Source organism: Oreochromis niloticus, linkage group LG19 (genome assembly GCF_001858045.2).
Source record: "Oreochromis niloticus isolate F11D_XX linkage group LG19, O_niloticus_UMD_NMBU, whole genome shotgun sequence".
NCBI lineage: Eukaryota > Metazoa > Chordata > Actinopteri > Cichliformes > Cichlidae > Oreochromis > Oreochromis niloticus.
In genome coordinates this window covers 29,103,494-29,119,648 of record NC_031983.2, presented here as the reverse complement: position 1 = coordinate 29,119,648, position 16,155 = coordinate 29,103,494, and the positions used below count along the sequence as shown (strand labels likewise).

The window sequence follows — 16,155 nt, the reverse complement described above, 5'->3', positions numbered from 1 at the left end:
TCAACATGTAAAAGAACCCACCCACCACTTTAATCACACTCTACATCTCGCCATAACACTAGATTTACTAACCCTGCGCAAATATGCGGAAATTCCCTGAGCCCAACACCGACTAGAATTACTGACTTTTTTATTTTCTGGTACAAGTCCCGAGGAGTTATTCAGCCCTGCTGAGATTTTCCCAGGTCGTCAGCTCGATTCTCCTCCTGCTTTTGTTGTGCAAACTACCCATCATCTTTGAGTCCTGGCACATTTGTATTTGTTTACTCAGAGTAGCTCAGATCCAAGGCAGGCCAAACACCCCGGCAGCTCCACCCACCTCCTCTGCTGTCCAGAAGAGGACCTCTGACTTCTTGCACATCTGCCAGATGTGGCGGTACGACATCGATGGGGAAGATGACAACGTGACCGGGCTTCTCCTTCAGTGAGCTGCTGCTCTTCTGCTGCAACCGGCAAAGCATCTGGCAAGCCGCTCAAGACACTCGCACGGGGCCGGCACCCGCAAAGCATCTGGCAAGCCGCTCAAGACACCTGCAGGACAAATACCGCCGCAGCTCCTGCTACCACCTCCGCTGTCCAGACTGATCCTTGTACATCTGCCAGATGTGGCGGTACGACATCCAAGGGGAATATGACGAAGTGGCCGGGGTTCTCCTTCAGGGAGCTCCTGCTCCTTACATACAAGTTCTAGAAGCTCATCTTTCCAAGCTCCTTAGACTACGATGACAGAGAACATTCACAGACAAATATTCAATACAACTTCTCAACAACAAAGGGACATCTTCTCACGCACACACACACACACTAAACATTAAAATGTTCTATACCTGGTACATTGACGACGGACAACCTAAAAAAAATGACGACGTGGCCGGGGTTCTCGTTCAGGGAGCTCCTGCTCCTCACATACAAGTTCTAGAAGCTCATCTTTCCAAGCTCCTTAGACTACGATGACAGAGAACATTCACAGACAAAATATTCAATACAACTTCTCAACAACAAGGGACATCTTTTCACACACACACACACACACACTAAACATTAAATGTTCTATACCTGGTACATTGTCGACGGACAACCTCAAAAAATGACGACGTGGCCGGGGTTCTCCTTCAGGGAGCTCCTGCTCCTCACATACAAGTTCTAGAAGCTCATCTTTCCAAGCTCCTTAGACTACGATGACAGAGAACATTCACAGACAAATATTCAACACTACTTATCAACAACAAAGGGACATCTTCTCACACACACACACACACACACTAACATTAAATGTTCTATACCTGGTACTTTAACGATGAACAACCTCAAAAAACAACAAAAAAAACAGGTTTCTCCATGCCCCTCGTGTCAGAGTCTGTGGATAAGAAAAAAACAAAAAAAGAAATTCAGAGACCCCTCTGAGTGGGGAGCCCATAATCTGGCGAAGCGCTCAAGAAATTCGCACAGGTGCCCGCTAACTGCAAAGAAGTCCGGCAAAATGCTCAAGATGCCCGCACAAAGCGCCGGCTACTTGGCAAGGCTTCGGGCGAAACGCTCAAGATATCTTTGACAGCCGAAGGCTACCCGGCAAAAACTTCCGGGCGAGGCGCTCAAACTGCACAGGGTTGCCGGCAAACCCGGCAAAGCTACACCCACCTCTTCCGTTGTCCCGACGTATGCATCAGTCTTCTTGTACATCTCGCAGATGTGGCGGTACGACATCCAAGGGGAAGATGACGACGTGGCCAGGGTTCTCCGTCAGCGAGCTGCTGCTTTTCTTCTTCACTCTGGCCTGAAGACAAAGACCATTGATCCGGATTATTGATCAGATGATTCATTGATTCTGCAGCAGTGATTGATTCTGCAGTGAAACGTTCAAGTTTGTGCAGATTTCCTGCTCTTTGTCACTTGCAGCCCATAAATCAACCAAAAACCCAGACAGACTTTCTAATTCATTTGAAAGCCTGATGCTTAGCCTTGTCCATCCTAATCGTAAAAATGGAAAAACAGTTTTATTGGTTATCATCTATCGTCCACCTGGGGCCTTACACAGAGTTTCTGTCTTATTTAGTACTCAGCTCAGATAAAATAATTATTGTGAGTGATTTTAACATCCATGTAGACGCTAAAAATGACAGCCGCCACACAGCATTTAATCTCTTATTAGACTCAACTCAACTGGCTTTTCTCAACATGTAAAAGAACCCACCCACCACTTTAATCACACTCTACATCTCGCCATAACACTAGATTTACTAACCCTGCGCAAATATGCGGAAATTCCCTGAGCCCAACACCGACTAGAATTACTGACTTTTTTATTTTCTGGTACAAGTCCCGAGGAGTTATTCAGCCCTGCTGAGATTTTCCCAGGTCGTCAGCTCGATTCTCCTCCTGCTTTTGTTGTGCAAACTACCCATCATCTTTGAGTCCTGGCACATTTGTATTTGTTTACTCAGAGTAGCTCAGATCCAAGGCAGGCCAAACACCCCGGCAGCTCCACCCACCTCCTCTGCTGTCCAGAAGAGGACCTCTGACTTCTTGCACATCTGCCAGATGTGGCGGTACGACATCGATGGGGAAGATGACAACGTGACCGGGCTTCTCCTTCAGTGAGCTGCTGCTCTTCTGCTGCAACCGGCAAAGCATCTGGCAAGCCGCTCAAGACACTCGCACGGGGCCGGCACCCGCAAAGCATCTGGCAAGCCGCTCAAGACACCTGCAGGACAAATACCGCCGCAGCTCCTGCTACCACCTCCGCTGTCCAGACTGATCCTTGTACATCTGCCAGATGTGGCGGTACGACATCCAAGGGGAAGATGACGAAGTGGCCGGGGTTCTCCTTCAGGGAGTTCCTGCTCCTCACATACAAGTTCTAGAAGCTCATCTTTCCAAGCTCCTTAGTCTACGATGACAGAGAACATTCACAGACAAAATATTCAATACAACTTCTCAACAACAAAGGGACATCTTCTCACACACACACACACACTAAACATTAAATGTTCTATACCTGGTACATTGACGACGGACAACCTCAAAAAATGACGACGTGGCCGGGGTTCTCCTTCAGGGAGCTCCTGCTCCTCACATACAAGTTCTAGAAGCTCATCTTTCCAAGCTCCTTAGACTACGATGACAGAGAACATTCACAGACAAATATTCAACACAACTTATCAACAACAAAGGGACATCTTCTCACACACACACACACACACACACACACTAAACATTAAAATGTTCTATACCTGGTACTTTAACGATGAACAACCTCAAAAAAACAACAAAAAAACAGGTTTCTCCATGCCCTCGTGTCAGAGTCTGTGGATAAGAAAAAAACAAAAAAAAGAAATTCAGAGACCCCTCTGAGTGGGGAGCCCATAATCTGGCGAAGCGCTCAAGAAATTCGCACAGGTGCCCGCTAACTGCAAAGAAGTCCGGCAAAATGCTCAAGATGCCCGCACAAAGCGCCGGCTACTTGGCAAGGCTTCGGGCGAAACGCTCAAGATATCTTTGACAGCCGAAGGCTACCCGGCAAAAACTTCCGGGCGAGGCGCTCAAACTGCACAGGGTTGCCGGCAAACCCGGCAAAGCTACACCCACCTCTTCCGTTGTCCCGACGTATGCATCAGTCTTCTTGTACATCTCGCAGATGTGGCGGTACGACATCCAAGGGGAAGATGACGACGTGGCCAGGGTTCTCCGTCAGCGAGCTGCTGCTTTTCTTCTTCACTCTGGCCTGAAGACAAAGACCATTGATCCGGATTATTGATCAGATGATTCATTGATTCTGCAGCAGTGATTGATTCTGCAGTGAAACGTTCAAGTTTGTGCAGATTTCCTGCTCTTTGTCACTTGCAGCCCATAAATCAACCAAAAACCCAGACAGACTTTCTAATTCATTTGAAAGCCTGATGCTTAGCCTTGTCCATCCTAATCGTAAAAATGGAAAAACAGTTTTATTGGTTATCATCTATCGTCCACCTGGGGCCTTACACAGAGTTTCTGTCTTATTTAGTACTCAGCTCAGATAAAATAATTATTGTGAGTGATTTTAACATCCATGTAGACGCTAAAATGACAGCCGCCACACAGCATTTAATCTCTTATTAGACTCAACTGGCTTTTCTCAACATGTAAAAGAACCCACCCACCACTTTAATCACACTCTACATCTCGCCATAACACTAGATTTACTAACCCTGCGCAAATATGCGGAATTCCCTGAGCCCAACACCGACTAGAATTACTGACTTTTTTATTTTCTGGTACAAGTCCCGAGGAGTTATTCAGCCCTGCTGAGATTTTCCCAGGTCGTCAGCTCGATTCTCCTCCTGCTTTTGTTGTGCAAACTACCCATCATCTTTGAGTCCTGGCACATTTGTATTTGTTTACTCAGAGTAGCTCAGATCCAAGGCAGGCCAAACACCCCGGCAGCTCCACCCACCTCCTCTGCTGTCCAGAAGAGGACCTCTGACTTCTTGCACATCTGCCAGATGTGGCGGTACGACATCGATGGGGAAGATGACAACGTGACCGGGCTTCTCCTTCAGTGAGCTGCTGCTCTTCTGCTGCAACCGGCAAAGCATCTGGCAAGCCGCTCAAGACACTCGCACGGGGCCGGCACCCGCAAAGCATCTGGCAAGCCGCTCAAGACACCTGCAGGACAAATACCGCCGCAGCTCCTGCTACCACCTCCGCTGTCCAGACTGATCCTTGTACATCTGCCAGATGTGGCGGTACGACATCCAAGGGGAAGATGACGAAGTGGCCGGGGTTCTCCTTCAGGGAGTTCCTGCTCCTCACATACAAGTTCTAGAAGCTCATCTTTCCAAGCTCCTTAGACTACGATGACAGAGAACATTCACAGACAAAATATTCAATACAACTTCTCAACAACAAAGGGACATCTTCTCACACACACACACACACACACACTAAACATTAAAATGTTCTATACCTGGTACATTGACGACGGACAACCTCAAAAAAATGACGACGTGGCCGGGGTTCTCCTTCAGGGAGCTCCTGCTCCTCACATACAAGTTCTAGAAGCTCATCTTTCCAAGCTCCTTAGACTACGATGACAGAGAACATTCACAGACAAAATATTCAACACAACTTATCAACAACAAAGGGACATCTTCTCACACACACACACACACACACTAAACATTAAAATGTTCTATACCTGGTACTTTAACGATGAACAACCTCAAAAAACAACAAAAAAAACAGGTTTCTCCATGCCCCTCGTGTCAGAGTCTGTGGATAAGAAAAAACAAAAAAAAGAAATTCAGAGACCCCTCTGAGTGGGGAGCCCATAATCTGGCGAAGCGCTCAAGAAATTCGCACAGGTGCCCGCTAACTGCAAAGAAGTCCGGCAAAATGCTCAAGATGCCCGCACAAAGCGCCGGCTACTTGGCAAGGCTTCGGGCGAAACGCTCAAGATATCTTTGACAGCCGAAGGCTACCCGGCAAAACTTCCGGGCGAGGCGCTCAAAACTGCACAGGGTTGCCGGCAAACCCGGCAAAGCTACACCCACCTCTTCCGTTGTCCCGACGTATGCATCAGTCTTCTTGTACATCTCGCAGATGTGGCGGTACGACATCCAAGGGGAAGATGACGACGTGGCCAGGGTTCTCCGTCAGCGAGCTGCTGCTTTTCTTCTTCACTCTGGCCTGAAGACAAAGACCATTGATCCGGATTATTGATCAGATGATTCATTGATTCTGCAGTGAAACGTTCAAGTTTGTGCAGATTTCCTGCTCTTTGTCACTTGCAGCCCATAAATCAACCAAAAACCCAGACAGACTTTCTAATTCATTTGAAAGCCTGATGCTTAGCCTTGTCCATCCTAATCGTAAAAATGGAAAAACAGTTTTATTGGTTATCATCTATCGTCCACCTGGGGCCTTAAACAGAGTTTCTGTCTTATTTAGTACTCAGCTCAGATAAAATAATTATTGTGAGTGATTTTAACATCCATGTAGACGCTAAAAATGACAGCCGCCACACAGCATTTAATCTCTTATTAGACTCAACTGGCTTTTCTCAACATGTAAAAGAACCCACCCACCACTTTAATCACACTCTACATCTCGCCATAACACTAGATTTACTAACCCTGCGCAAATATGCGGAAATTCCCTGAGCCCAACACCGACTAGAATTACTGACTTTTTTATTTTCTGGTACAAGTCCCGAGGAGTTATTCAGCCCTGCTGAGATTTTCCCAGGTCGTCAGCTCGATTCTCCTCCTGCTTTTGTTGTGCAAACTACCCATCATCTTTGAGTCCTGGCACATTTGTATTTGTTTACTCAGAGTAGCTCAGATCCAAGGCAGGCCAAACACCCGGCAGCTCCACCCACCTCCTCTGCTGTCCAGAAGAGGACCTCTGACTTCTTGCACATCTGCCAGATGTGGCGGTACGACATCGATGGGGAAGATGACAACGTGACCGGGCTTCTCCTTCAGTGAGCTGCTGCTCTTCTGCTGCAACCGGCAAAGCATCTGGCAAGCCGCTCAAGACACTCGCACGGGGCCGGCACCCGCAAAGCATCTGGCAAGCCGCTCAAGACACCTGCAGGACAAATACCGCCGCAGCTCCTGCTACCACCTCCGCTGTCCAGACTGATCCTTGTACATCTGCCAGATGTGGCGGTACGACATCCAAGGGGAAGATGACGAAGTGGCCGGGGTTCTCCTTCAGGGAGTTCCTGCTCCTCACATACAAGTTCTAGAAGCTCATCTTTCCAAGCTCCTTAGACTACGATGACAGAGAACATTCACAGACAAAATATTCAATACAACTTCTCAACAACAAAGGGACATCTTCTCACACACACACACACACACACTAAACATTAAAATGTTCTATACCTGGTACATTGACGACGGACAACCTCAAAAAAATGACGACGTGGCCGGGGTTCTCCTTCAGGGAGCTCCTGCTCCTCACATACAAGTTCTAGAAGCTCATCTTTCCAAGCTCCTTAGACTACGATGACAGAGAACATTCACAGACAAAATATTCAACACAACTTATCAACAACAAAGGGACATCTTCTCACACACACACACACACACACACACACTAAACATTAAAATGTTCTATACCTGGTACTTTAACGATGAACAACCTCAAAAAAACAACAAAAAAACAGGTTTCTCCATGCCCCTCGTGTCAGAGTCTGTGGATAAGAAAAAAACAAAAAAAAGAAATTCAGAGACCCCTCTGAGTGGGGAGCCCATAATCTGGCGAAGCGCTCAAGAAATTCGCACAGGTGCCCGCTAACTGCAAAGAAGTCCGGCAAAATGCTCAAGATGCCCGCACAAAGCGCCGGCTACTTGGCAAGGCTTCGGGCGAAACGCTCAAGATATCTTTGACAGCCGAAGGCTACCCGGCAAAAACTTCCGGGCGAGGCGCTCAAAACTGCACAGGGTTGCCGGCAAACCCGGCAAAGCTACACCCACCTCTTCCGTTGTCCCGACGTATGCATCAGTCTTCTTGTACATCTCGCAGATGTGGCGGTACGACATCCAAGGGGAAGATGACGACGTGGCCAGGGTTCTCCGTCAGCGAGCTGCTGCTTTTCTTCTTCACTCTGGCCTGAAGACAAAGACCATTGATCCGGATTATTGATCAGATGATTCATTGATTCTGCAGTGAAACGTTCAAGTTTGTGCAGATTTCCTGCTCTTTGTCACTTGCAGCCCATAAATCAACCAAAAACCCAGACAGACTTTCTAATTCATTTGAAAGCCTGATGCTTAGCCTTGTCCATCCTAATCGTAAAAATGGAAAAACAGTTTTATTGGTTATCATCTATCGTCCACCTGGGGCCTTACACAGAGTTTCTGTCTTATTTAGTACTCAGCTCAGATAAAATAATTATTGTGAGTGATTTTAACATCCATGTAGACGCTAAAAATGACAGCCGCCACACAGCATTTAATCTCTTATTAGACTCAACTGGCTTTTCTCAACATGTAAAAGAACCCACCCACCACTTTAATCACACTCTACATCTCGCCATAACACTAGATTTACTAACCCTGCGCAAATATGCGGAAATTCCCTGAGCCCAACACCGACTAGAATTACTGACTTTTTTATTTTCTGGTACAAGTCCCGAGGAGTTATTCAGCCCTGCTGAGATTTTCCCAGGTCGTCAGCTCGATTCTCCTCCTGCTTTTGTTGTGCAAACTACCCATCATCTTTGAGTCCTGGGGGATGTTCTTCGTACCTCGCTTACTACATCCAAGATCAAATGACACATCCAAGATCAAATCATCGCGCTAACCGTGAGCTCGCTAATTCGGTTCTCCGAACACACCTGTTGTTGACGATTAGTACAGCTGGATGAAGTAATCTGAGATCACTGGGTGACTTAAAAGGGGCTACGCATCGATAGTAGAAACATTGATCGGCAACCCTGTGATTGGTCGGCGAAGATGTGGAAGGAGCGCACTCAGTGTATTACGGCAGCAGAGCAAGAACTCTTGATTTTGGGATATCAGAAGTTTCAGAGTTTAATTAAAACGCAGGGGAACACTGCAAAGGCTGCAAAAGCAAGGAGAGAGGGCTGGCAGAAAGTTGCTGACAAATTACACTCGTAAGTGATCCATGACATTACATTATATCATGTGATATTATATTATACCACATTATATTATATTACACCATATCCTCTTCCACATTAGAGCCACAACAGGACCCACTAGAACATGGGAACAAGTAAAAGTGAAATATAGGAATATTCTACAGTATGGTAATATTTATCACTTATATTGCTTTTAGTCTATGACCCTGGAATAATCTGTTTGTTTGTTCATAACAGCAACCCAGAAAAGGGCAGAGCACATAAAGACAGGTGGTGGTCCTGCACCCCCTCGTCACACCCCTTTACGTACTGTGCCATTTATTGACATTGTGGGTTTTTTTGTGTGTAGTTTGACATAACACTCCATCACTTTTACCTGTTCCCATGCAAGGGGTGACTGAAGCATGCACAGTAAGTTGGGAGATATATATATATATATATCGATCGAGAGAGAGAGAGAGAGAGAGAGAGAGAGAGAGAGAGAGAGACAGAAGAGTAAATAATACCCTCACGGGAGAATCAATATCTCTCTATGAGCAAACTGTCGCGCTGAGCTAAAGGATCCCGTCTATCCCGCAATCTACGCTGAATTCTGTAAACCCTCCTTATCAATCTTGCACCTTCCGCAATGGGTTGCTCGCGTACAAACGGACAGGACATGGCTGCAACAGACTTCCCAACTCCACCTTCGCTTTTGTAGCGTGGTCTCTGATCTTGATTGCACGTAGTAATTTACTATTACTACTCTAAAATATGAATTACATCTGGAATGATCAAATACATGTAATAGAATGATTAATAATACATTTTCCTTTTTTTCTGAAATGACCTGTATGTATCTGTATGAAAGCAATAAAGCATCAAATACTGCATTATCTTTAGTTACATTGATAATATTTATTTATGGTAAAACAGTGGCGAAATATCGCTGTTGCTTTCATATAACTGCAGCGGACATACCTGAGTGGCCGCGATCTAATCCTGTTTACATAAAGTAAACCTGCTCCCGAGCAGGCTTACTCTTACGGATCTGTTGCTATGACAGCAAGTCCCAGATGAGCTTCGGAGAACCGAACGATCCAAGATCACGCCAAATCGTCAACATTCAAATCCGGCTAACTTACTTAGCGAGGTACGAAGAACAGGCCCCTGGCACATTTGTATTTGTTTACTCAGAGTAGCTCAGATCCAAGGCAGGCCAAACACCCCGGCAGCTCCACCCACCTCCTCTGCTGTCCAGAAGAGGACCTCTGACTTCTTGCACATCTGCCAGATGTGGCGGTACGACATCGATGGGGAAGATGACAACGTGACCGGGCTTCTCCTTCAGTGAGCTGCTGCTCTTCTGCTGCAACCGGCAAAGCATCTGGCAAGCCGCTCAAGACACTCGCACGGGGCCGGCACCCGCAAAGCATCTGGCAAGCCGCTCAAGACACCTGCAGGACAAATACCGCCGCAGCTCCTGCTACCACCTCCGCTGTCCAGACTGATCCTTGTACATCTGCCAGATGTGGCGGTACGACATCCAAGGGGAAGATGACGAAGTGGCCGGGGTTCTCCTTCAGGGAGCTCCTGCTCCTTACATACAAGTTCTAGAAGCTCATCTTTCCAAGCTCCTTAGACTACGATGACAGAGAACATTCACAGACAAAATATTCAATACAACTTCTCAACAACAAAGGGACATCTTCTCACACACACACACACACTAAACATTAAAATGTTCTATACCTGGTACTTTAACGATGAACAACCTCAAAAAAACAACAAAAAAACAGGTTTCTCCATGCCCCTCGTGTCAGAGTCTGTGGATAAGAAAAAAACAAAAAAAAGAAATTCAGAGACCCCTCTGAGTGGGGAGCCCATAATCTGGCGAAGCGCTCAAGAAATTCGCACAGGTGCCCGCTAACTGCAAAGAAGTCCGGCAAAATGCTCAAGATGCCCGCACAAAGCGCCGGCTACTTGGCAAGGCTTCGGGCGAAACGCTCAAGATATCTTTGACAGCCGAAGGCTACCCGGCAAAAACTTCCGGGCGAGGCGCTCAAAACTGCACAGGGTTGCCGGCAAACCCGGCAAAGCTACACCCACCTCTTCCGTTGTCCCGACCTATGCATCAGTCTTCTTGTACATCTCGCAGATGTGGCGGTACGACATCCAAGGGGAAGATGACGACGTGGCCAGGGTTCTCCGTCAGCGAGCTGCTGCTTTTCTTCTTCACTCTGGCCTGAAGACAAAGACCATTGATCCGGATTATTGATCAGATGATTCATTGATTCTGCAGTGAAACGTTCAAGTTTGTGCAGATTTCCTGCTCTTTGTCACTTGCAGCCCATAAATCAACCAAAAACCCAGACAGACTTTCTAATTCATTTGAAAGCCTGATGCTTAGCCTTGTCCATCCTAATCGTAAAAATGGAAAAACAGTTTTATTGGTTATCATCTATCGTCCACCTGGGGCCTTACACAGAGTTTCTGTCTTATTTAGTACTCAGCTCAGATAAAATAATTATTGTGAGTGATTTTAACATCCATGTAGACGCTAAAAATGACAGCCGCCACACAGCATTTAATCTCTTATTAGACTCAACTGGCTTTTCTCAACATGTAAAAGAACCCACCCACCACTTTAATCACACTCTACATCTCGCCATAACACTAGATTTACTAACCCTGCGCAAATATGCGGAAATTCCCTGAGCCCAACACCGACTAGAATTACTGACTTTTTTATTTTCTGGTACAAGTCCCGAGGAGTTATTCAGCCCTGCTGAGATTTTCCCAGGTCGTCAGCTCGATTCTCCTCCTGCTTTTGTTGTGCAAACTACCCATCATCTTTGAGTCCTGGCACATTTGTATTTGTTTACTCAGAGTAGCTCAGATCCAAGGCAGGCCAAACACCCCGGCAGCTCCACCCACCTCCTCTGCTGTCCAGAAGAGGACCTCTGACTTCTTGCACATCTGCCAGATGTGGCGGTACGACATCGATGGGGAAGATGACAACGTGACCGGGCTTCTCCTTCAGTGAGCTGCTGCTCTTCTGCTGCAACCGGCAAAGCATCTGGCAAGCCGCTCAAGACACTCGCACGGGGCCGGCACCCGCAAAGCATCTGGCAAGCCGCTCAAGACACCTGCAGGACAAATACCGCCGCAGCTCCTGCTACCACCTCCGCTGTTCAGACTGATCCTTGTACATCTGCCAGATGTGGCGGTACGACATCCAAGGGGAAGATGACGAAGTGGCCGGGGTTCTCCTTCAGGGAGCTCCTGCTCCTTACATACAAGTTCTAGAAGCTCATCTTTCCAAGCTCCTTAGACTACGATGACAGAGAACATTCACAGACAAAATATTCAATACAACTTCTCAACAACAAAGGGACATCTTTTCACACACACACACACACACACACACTAAACATTAAAATGTTCTATACCTGGTACATTGACGACGGACAACCTCAAAAAATGACGACGTGGCCGGGGTTCTCGTTCAGGGAGCTCCTGCTCCTCACATACAAGTTCTAGAAGCTCATCTTTCCAAGCTCCTTAGACTACGATGACAGAGAACATTCACAGACAAAATATTCAATACAACTTCTCAACAACAAAGGGACATCTTTTCACACACACACACACACACTAAACATTAAAATGTTCTATACCTGGTACATTGTCGACGGACAACCTCAAAAAAATGACGACGTGGCCGGGGTTCTCGTTCAGGGAGCTCCTGCTCCTCACATACAAGTTCTAGAAGCTCATCTTTCCAAGCTCCTTAGACTACGATGACAGAGAACATTCACAGACAAAATATTCAACACAACTTCTCAACAACAAAGGGACATCTTCTCACACACACACACACACACACTAAACATTAAAATGTTCTATACCTGGTACTTTAACGATGAACAACCTCAAAAAAACAACAAAAAAAAACAGGTTTCTCCATGCCCCTCGTGTCAGAGTCTGTGGATAAGAAAAAACAAAAAAAAGAAATTCAGAGACCCCTCTGAGTGGGGAGCCCATAATCTGGCGAAGCACTCAAGAAATTCGCACAGGTGCCCGCTAACTGCAAAGAAGTCCGGCAAAATGCTCAAGATGCCCGCACAAAGCGCCGGCTACTTGGCAAGGCTTCGGGCGAAACGCTCAAGATATCTTTGACAGCCGAAGGCTACCCGGCAAAAACTTCCGGGCGAGGCGCTCAAAACTGCACAGGGTTGCCGGCAAACCCGGCAAAGCTACACCCACCTCTTCCGTTGTCCCGACGTATGCATCAGTCTTCTTGTACATCTCGCAGATGTGGCGGTACGACATCCAAGGGGAAGATGACGACGTGGCCAGGGTTCTCCGTCAGCGAGCTGCTGCTTTTCTTCTTCACTCTGGCCTGAAGACAAAGACCATTGATCCGGATTATTGATCAGATGATTCATTGATTCTGCAGTGAAACGTTCAAGTTTGTGCAGATTTCCTGCTCTTTGTCACTTGCAGCCCATAAATCAACCAAAAACCCAGACAGACTTTCTAATTCATTTGAAAGCCTGATGCTTAGCCTTGTCCATCCTAATCGTAAAAATGGAAAAACAGTTTTATTGGTTATCATCTATCGTCCACCTGGGGCCTTACACAGAGTTTCTGTCTTATTTAGTACTCAGCTCAGATAAAATAATTATTGTGAGTGATTTTAACATCCATGTAGACGCTAAAAATGACAGCCGCCACACAGCATTTAATCTCTTATTAGACTCAACTGGCTTTTCTCAACATGTAAAAGAACCCACCCACCACTTTAATCACACTCTACATCTCGCCATAACACTAGATTTACTAACCCTGCGCAAATATGCGGAAATTCCCTGAGCCCAACACCGACTAGAATTACTGACTTTTTTATTTTCTGGTACAAGTCCCGAGGAGTTATTCAGCCCTGCTGAGATTTTCCCAGGTCGTCAGCTCGATTCTCCTCCTGCTTTTGTTGTGCAAACTACCCATCATCTTTGAGTCCTGGCACATTTGTATTTGTTTACTCAGAGTAGCTCAGATCCAAGGCAGGCCAAACACCCGGCAGCTCCACCCACCTCCTCTGCTGTCCAGAAGAGGACCTCTGACTTCTTGCACATCTGCCAGATGTGGCGGTACGACATCGATGGGGAAGATGACAACGTGACCGGGCTTCTCCTTCAGTGAGCTGCTGCTCTTCTGCTGCAACCGGCAAAGCATCTGGCAAGCCGCTCAAGACACTCGCACGGGGCCGGCACCCGCAAAGCATCTGGCAAGCCGCTCAAGACACCTGCAGGACAAATACCGCCGCAGCTCCTGCTACCACCTCCGCTGTTCAGACTGATCCTTGTACATCTGCCAGATGTGGCGGTACGACATCCAAGGGAAGATGACGAAGTGGCCGGGGTTCTCCTTCAGGAGCTCCTGCTCCTTACATACAAGTTCTAGAAGCTCATCTTTCCAAGCTCCTTAGACTACGATGACAGAGAACATTCACAGACAAAATATTCAATACAACTTCTCAACAACAAAGGGACATCTTTTCACACACACACACACACACACACACACACACACACACACTAAACATTAAAATGTTCTATACCTGGTACATTGACGACGGACAACCTCAAAAAAATGACGACGTGGCCGGGTTCTCGTTCAGGGAGCTCCTGCTCCTCACATACAAGTTCTAGAAGCTCATCTTTCCAAGCTCCTTAGACTACGATGACAGAGAACATTCACAGACAAAATATTCAATACAACTTCTCAACAACAAAGGGACATCTTTTCACACACACACACACACACTAAACATTAAAATGTTCTATACCTGGTACATTGACGACGGACAACCTCAAAAAAATGACGACGTGGCCGGGGTTCTCGTTCAGGGAGCTCCTGCTCCTCACATACAAGTTCTAGAAGCTCATCTTTCCAAGCTCCTTAGACTACGATGACAGAGAACATTCACAGACAAAATATTCAACACAACTTCTCAACAACAAAGGGACATCTTTTCACACACACACACACACACACACACACACACACCAGGAGTTATAAGGTTAATGGGAAACCAGTCAGTTAGCTTAGGTTACATATGCAAATATGACAAAATAAGCAGCTTCTCTCCTTCCATTCCAAACAGGACAGTGGTAACAACCGCAGGCTACGGACAATTTTAAGTTTTAACTTTTAAATAGGCTATATAAATTTCAATGGGAGCAACAGGGTGGTCAAATGTCGTCAATTTTACTACAGAGTAGGACGGATTGTAAGGTAGCAAATGTAATCGGAAAACAAGTTTTCAGCACTGCAGGTTAGCTGGGTGTAATGCTTTTCAGCTAAAAAAGAAACATGGTCTGACTCCTACCTAACGATACGATTTAGCGCTATATGATAAATTTAAATTTCAGATTACGTGTGACAAATAAAATTTAAATTTGGAAACAGAACATTCGTTCTAATTGGACGTGCTTTGTATGGGCAGAAATCTTTGCCATCAGAAACTGAATCTGAATAAGTTAAATTCGAATTTGAATTGCTCGGATTGAATCTGAATTGTAACTTGAATAAATGCTTTTAAAAGCTGAATTTGAATTAGTCTAATTTGAAATTCAATTTATTGGTTTGAAAATGATCGTAACTAAATTGAAACTGAATTTTACATTTTGAAAATGAATTCATTTGCTTTGAAACTGCATTTTATCCTTTAGAAATTTAGCTCTCGAATAATTTCAGATTCGCTTCTCACCATTCAGTTTCAGTTCTACAATTTAATTTCAGTTCCAAAATTCAGTTTTTTGGGACTTGCATCCGGTTCCGGTTCAAGAGTAATCAAGCACAGATTAACAGACTACGTTTTACTAGCGGACCGAGTAGAAATGGACCGACCTTGACCTCTGTCTTTGAAAAGGTGAAGAGCCTAAGCAGTCATTTAGATAAAATATTAGGTGTTCTTTACCTGTAAATACACAAATAGAATACAATAGAATAGAATGCCTTTATTGTCACTATACAGTTGTACAATGAGATACAGAGCATCTCCTACTCAGTGTAAACATGCTGGGAGGAGGGGTACAGTTCTCCAGCGCTATGTACATATGGGCAGTATTAACATAGGGGAAAAAGATATATATGAAATGTACAATATACAAGCCGTATTTTAAAAAAGAAAAAGTAATATGTAATAAATAGCGTTATGTATATACAGTTGAGTTATTGCACATAGAATTGGTATTGCACCGTGGTGGACCATAGAGGAAGTGGGGGGCTGTGTTATCGGTGCATGTGTGAGTTCAGGGTGGTTATCGCTTTGGGGAAGAAACTGTTTTTGAGTCTGTGGGTTTTTGTGCTGATGCACCTGTAGTGCTTCCCTGAGGGAAGCAGGCTGAACATGTTGAAACCAGGGTGGGAGCTGTCCTTGATAATGTTTGCTGCTCTGCTGAGGCAGCGGGAGGAATAAATGTCCATCAGGGAGGGGAGAGGGCAACCGATGACTCTCAGGAAGTGCAGCCGCTGTTGGGCCTTCTTGACGACCGCTGAGATGTTGTCTGTCCAGGAGA

General features: G+C 45.9%; 1 long non-coding RNA gene across 1 annotated transcript in view; it reads right to left on the bottom strand.

Annotated features, from left to right (window-relative positions):
• The window catches only part of LOC109195988 (uncharacterized), a 32,897-nt gene extending 18,930 nt beyond the window's left edge, over positions 1-13,967 (bottom strand). The window contains exons 1-25 of the long non-coding RNA XR_002057423.1: positions 13,666-13,967; positions 12,839-12,974; positions 12,481-12,556; positions 12,250-12,367; positions 12,022-12,138; positions 11,507-11,904; positions 10,679-10,814; positions 10,322-10,395; positions 9,815-10,212; positions 7,461-7,596; positions 7,104-7,177; positions 6,867-6,984; positions 6,356-6,753; positions 5,529-5,664; positions 5,174-5,247; positions 4,943-5,060; positions 4,430-4,827; positions 3,586-3,721; positions 2,996-3,112; positions 2,490-2,887; positions 1,639-1,774; positions 1,284-1,357; positions 1,057-1,173; positions 828-945; positions 320-717 (exon numbers count right to left, since the gene is read on the bottom strand). This is a non-coding gene — a long non-coding RNA (uncharacterized LOC109195988). The remainder of the gene's footprint in view (positions 1-319; positions 718-827; positions 946-1,056; positions 1,174-1,283; positions 1,358-1,638; positions 1,775-2,489; positions 2,888-2,995; positions 3,113-3,585; positions 3,722-4,429; positions 4,828-4,942; positions 5,061-5,173; positions 5,248-5,528; positions 5,665-6,355; positions 6,754-6,866; positions 6,985-7,103; positions 7,178-7,460; positions 7,597-9,814; positions 10,213-10,321; positions 10,396-10,678; positions 10,815-11,506; positions 11,905-12,021; positions 12,139-12,249; positions 12,368-12,480; positions 12,557-12,838; positions 12,975-13,665) is intronic.
• Between the last annotated feature and the right edge of the window lie 2,188 nt (positions 13,968-16,155).